Source organism: Lactuca virosa, chromosome 9 (assembly GCF_052849685.1).
Source record: "Lactuca virosa cultivar CGN04683 chromosome 9, Lactuca_virosa_CGN04683_v6, whole genome shotgun sequence".
Classification (NCBI taxonomy): domain Eukaryota; kingdom Viridiplantae; phylum Streptophyta; class Magnoliopsida; order Asterales; family Asteraceae; genus Lactuca; species Lactuca virosa.
In genome coordinates this window covers 9,160,699-9,166,698 of record NC_136434.1, presented here as the reverse complement: position 1 = coordinate 9,166,698, position 6,000 = coordinate 9,160,699, and positions in this window count along the sequence as shown.

Genomic DNA, 6,000 nt, shown 5'->3' with positions numbered 1-6,000 from the left:
GTGCTGAAGGCCAACAAACCCAGGGTGGACCGGATAGACTGTAGACCCGGTAAGGGCGTACTAGTCAGACTGGAGGCTCGACGAGAGGTCTGGATAGGCCGAAGGCCTGCCAGGCGGTCCAGACGTGCCGATGGCTGGGAGAGCGGTCCAGATAGGCTGATGGCCCTGCGAGGCGGTCTAGTCAGGCTGATGGCTCAATATGCAAGTTGTTTATTTGCTATGATATGATTATGATTGTATGCCGTTGGTGTTTTGGAGGAACTCACTGAGCTTCGGGCTTACAGTTTTGGATTTTGTTTCAGGTACTTCGGATGATCTCGGGAAGGTGAAGGCGTGATTGTGCACCTCCTCGCATTTTTATGATTTGATTTCTGGGATACTCTAATATGGAACTATTTTGAAAACATTTTGTAATAAATAATGGTTTTTGAATGCTTGAAAAAGCTTTAAATTTTCATGAATTTTATGGATGTTACAGTTAATGTATTATTACGTGGGGTATTTTTGGGGAACTCACTAAGCTTGAGCTTATAGTTATGGATTTAAATGTTTGAGGTACTTCTGATGATCGGGGCAATGCGAAGGCGTGATCGTACACATCCTCATGCTGATTTATGTCTTGAGAGATTATTTTGATACTCTGGTTTATGTGGATTTGTTTTAAAAACAATGTTTGTTTATCTTATGGATTTATGAAAATGACTTTTAAAAAAATGAAAATTTTTATCATGGTTTTTGGGTCATTACAGTAATGGAGTTACACAATCGTGTAACTATAAAAATGTGTGTTTCAGACTCGAATTCTCCAGTTTCAGCAAATATAATCTAGCTTCCAGCTTCCTCAACTGTTTTAGCTCCATTAACCTCTATTAATGAATCCAAGTTACTTCCAGAGTATTGTTGCCTCCAAAATATCTAAAAACGACATAAGAATATGATAATTATGGGAATTCTAGTGAAAAACATGAGTTCACTATTATTTAAATTAATGCAGACATAAATGCTAAAAATATGATGCAAAATGATGTTAAAACTACTATAAAAGATACATAAAATGGCATCTAACAAGCATATAAAACCCTAATGAACTCACACTTAGGGTTTATCCTTACCTTATTTGAAACTTTCTTTATCCTTATCAAAGGCTATAAAAACCATGTATACATTTTCTCCAAGAGCTTCTGGAATATTCTATTTAATCTCTATTATTTAATTAATATTCTAGCTATTTAATTAATTAAAATAGATTAATTAATTCCAAAATAATTTCCAATTAATTTATTAATTACTTAATAACTTAATAACTTATTTATCTCCATTTTCTTATTGTTATTTGGGTCATGAGGTCAACGCAAAAGGACAATACTATTATTAGAAATATTATCAAACAATTAACGACCTTGGACATCATTTCCAACAATTGGGACTAAACTCATTTTAGTATAAAATCAAATGATTTTATAAATTTTTTTAAAACTACCCTAGTGAGGTATGTTTCATTTATTTAGTGATTTTGAAAAGACAAACAAGCAACTTAATGATATTACAAAAGGAGGAAGAATGACTTCTAGATGGATGTGAAGTAATAACCCAAAACACACACTCTCTTATGTGTCCATCTACATCAATATATTCGCAACTCATATGAAATGCCAATAAGTATTTTAGGTAGTCTAAGTGTTTAGGATAAGATATTGGAGGTCTCGACTATATTGGTGGCTTATGATTTTTTAAATTTATATAATGGTTAGATAGAGGTTGAGTAACTTGTCTTTTTTTACTTTTTGTTGTCCTAGTGATGGGGAGAGTGTCTTTTCGATTATATTATTATTAGATGACTTATTTGGTTGTTTAATTAATGTTATATAACAGTTTGTATTCTAGCAATATATTATGTATTAAAGCAATCGTTTTAAGATACTTGTTAATTACTGAATAACGAACCAACAAAGCACCTACATACCAAGGAACAAAAATATTGCATTAACATGATGGTTGTCAAATAGTAAAAAATAACGAATCAACAATACACACACTAAATATCATAGGTGTTCTTAAGATATATTAAACTTATACGTATTCTAAATACCATCTCCTTAAAAGGTAGTCATGTCTATAATAGAATAACATATTTCTTGTTGTTTTTTTATCATGTTCTTGTGACATATTTTACAATTGATTAAACATTAATAGTAGATATTCTTTTCAACACAATGGTTTTTCCTTGGAGGGTTTTTTCTTTCGAAGATCATTATAAGTTATATGTTTGTCTTCTTTTATGTTGGTATTCATCTTAAACACATAAGTAATGACAATGTATCATCCTAAAATTTAAGATTAGGTTCTTAAATTAATAAAGTAAATAAATGAAACATGATTTATATAGTTCAATCATCAAGGAATAAACATATCATTATTTGATACGATGTTTTTAAAGTTAACAGTGAAAATAATCGCATTTTAAAAGTTAAAGGGGGAAAATGTGTCAAATTGGCAAAGTATGTTGACCAAAGGGTTGGCTAAATTAATGGAAGAGACTACAAAAGTTATAAAATGGACGATGAGGGACTTATATGCTAAAACTTAAGTTACAATCATAAATATTGAAGTTTGGTGGCTTTTAGCCAAAACAAGGAAACTTGAAGGACTAAACATGATAAATCTGAAAATTAGAATGCATCCTCTCCATTTCAGCCAAATGAGAGTGATGGAAGGAGAAGAGAGGATGTTAGATGGCGATTCAAGCTCAATAGAAACCTTAGGGTCTATTTGAAGCCTTCTTGGTTCATTTGGTGCAAGTTGTGAAGAAATCAAGTGGCTGAAAGTATAATTTCTTCTCCTTTTCACCTTGAATTCGAGTTTGATAAGTAGGTTAAACCCCAATGATGATTTTTATGTGATTCAGTGATTAGAGTTTTGGTTTCTAACCTCCCTTGAGTGGTTTCCATGGTTCTAATCTCAATCCAATCATCTTATTGATGTATTTGATGATTTGGGTAAAAAGCTCCACGAACCCTAGAAATCTGATCTAGGGATAACGTAATTTATGATGAAATTGGATTGTATTCTATGACCTAGATGATGTTTGGATGACAATGAATCTAATTGGAGTGCTCAAACACATCCATGATGGTAGAATCATGTATAAGTTAGGATTGAAATGGATTTGGGGACAATATGATGAAACCAATGAAATACTTTGTAGTTGAGAGATTCATAGGTAAAGGAAGTTCATAATTTTCAATGGATACTCTTGGAATGATTTGAAATCAAAACATAAGGTTTTGATTGATTCCTAGATTGATAAATGGAGTTATTAGTCGTAAGGGTATTTTGGGAAATCTATAATGATTGACATCTAAGAAGTGAATGACATTCATGAACATGAATTGACACTCTAGATATGTTATTGGAACATTAACATGAAGGAATGCTAGTGAAGTTCTAGCTCTAGTGATTGTTTTGACCCAAGGGTAATTTGGGAACATGGAGTGGAATTGAGGATTCCATAGTTACATTAGGTACCTACAATGATATTGGTTGTGGTTTTATGTACTTGAAAACACCCAATGATGTATTAAATGATTTGGGAATGAGTCATATTGGGTAAAGAGTGTTCTTAATCAACTTGAGCTCTTAACTCTTTCATTTGAGTGTTTGTAAGCATTATAAACTTAACATTTTGATAAAGGTCTCAATGAATAAGTCATCATGAGGATGTGTTCATTGAGTATTTTAGAAGTTGATAACCTTTATTTAGTCCTTAATAAGCATTTGGTAAAGTTTGGTGGCCATTGGAGGTCTAGGGTACAAGTTACAAAGCTTTTAGCAAAATTCAGCACAAAATGATGACCTACACTTTTGACACTGGGCATGTCAAATGGTCTGTTAAGTGTATTGTTTTCGTGGAAAACCTAGTAAACAAACACCGATTGCCCTCAAACTTTATTTATAAGCTAATAGCAAGTAAATAAGGTTATAAAGAATATCTATATGTTAAAAGTTTATGAGGGATATTTTGGTCATTTTTAATGACTTATGCTACAGGTGGTGATTTAGAGTGTTGCTCTAAGGAAAGGAACTAGAAGAGGATTAGCTAGCCTTCTTGTGATTGGGGTGAGTACGTGTTGGCATATTCCCACTTTGGGGTACATGGAAAAATGATTTTATGATAATGAAATACAATGCTTTGATAGATGAAATGTTCTGAAACGAAAGTGTTAAATGTTTTTGAAAAGAATGTTTTGAAAGGATGCTTTGAAAGTAAGAATGCTTTGAAAGCAAAGAATATTTTGGAAGAATGAATGTTTGATATGTGAAATGTGTCTTTTCAAATTATATCTTCCTAATAACCTATGCTATTATAAATGATGATATGAGTATTGTTAATGTGGAAAGTGAAAGCTAAGAAGAAAGTAAAGAAATAATGAAAGATGTCCTGACCATGATACCTCATAAAAGACACTAGAGGAATCTACTGGGGTAGTACCTCCCCGTCGCGTAGTAGATGTCCTAATGGAAATGATGCATTGGTGGATTGATTTTTTCTATCCATCTTGGTCTAGAATTAGGAGTGGTTCCTTTAGTAGACGTAGACCCTAAGTATAAAAATGGCAACGGTTTAATACCTGAATTAGCCCTTAATGGAAAAACGGAAATGGAATTGGAAAATAAGCTAATGAAATGATACTTATAATAAGATATGTTATGTTAAGTATGGAATGATTTTTCATATAAATGATTGAAATGTTTTATGGTATGTATGAAAAGAGTTTCCTTGAAAATGCTTGAAAATGTTTTATGGTCTAAAACTATGTTATGTCATGAATGAAATGATTTTTATTGTAAATGATTTAAAATGTTTTGTGTCTCAAACCCACGTATCTCACGAGACATTTTTGTCTTACGTATCTCTTTTTTAATGTCATGTATCGCATGTTATATTTAAGGAGAAAGATGATAGATGAGAGTAGAAGTTATGAGATAGAGAATGGAGTGGAACTTGTTAAGTTGCTTATTTATTGTATTGATGTAATTCATATTTGCTTGCTATGGTTGTATTGATGCTTAATGGTAACACCCATCTTTTAAATATAAATGTTTTTATGCGACCGGTTTTGTTAAATGTGGGTTAACACCCGAAATGATTTTATAACCATAGATTTGAAAAGGTTTTAAAAAGTTTGAAAAACTTGGGGTGTTACAAACAATAAGGGTAGATGGAGCACCGACAATTCAAATCGTCATCATAACGATTGTTGTATGGAAACACAATTGAATTGAGCTCATAATGTTTGGCCAACAATTTGAAGGACTCCGACAATCACATTGTAAAAATTAGACAATTCCCTAAAAATAAATCTTAAAACCCTTCAATATATAGATCAGATCTCGAGTCTTTATAGTTAACTAATAAAATTTAACATTAATACTCCGAAAAATGAAAATATGTCTTGGTAACCATCCTCAAACTCTATTAGACTAGAAAAAATGATGGTGTATGTTTTAGAATGTCACATCATGTATTGTCTGTCACGTAAGCATAACATGATGCTAATGAGTAGTGGTGTTTTTATAAGGTAAAACAATTTTTTGTCTTAAATCAAATAAATGTTTATTTAACTATTTAAATAAAATAAACTTTAATGGAGTACAAATTGTTGAGTTGAAGTTACAAGCATTTAAAGTTGAAATCAAATGATCAAATGGGGACCACCTGTATTCCTCTCCCTCTTCTCTTTTATCTTGCTAAGGTGGGCAACAAGTTATCGCATTTTACCACACTCAAAAGGTTTAACATCATCATTCTAGTCATACATTAGTGTTATAACACCCAAGATGAAAATGGACAACACCAAATAACATATGATAACACCCATTATTATTATTATTATTATCATCATGATCATGATTATTATTATTGTTATTGTTATTATGATTATGATTATTATTATTATATTATTATTATTATTATTATTATTATTATTATTAGTTGATATC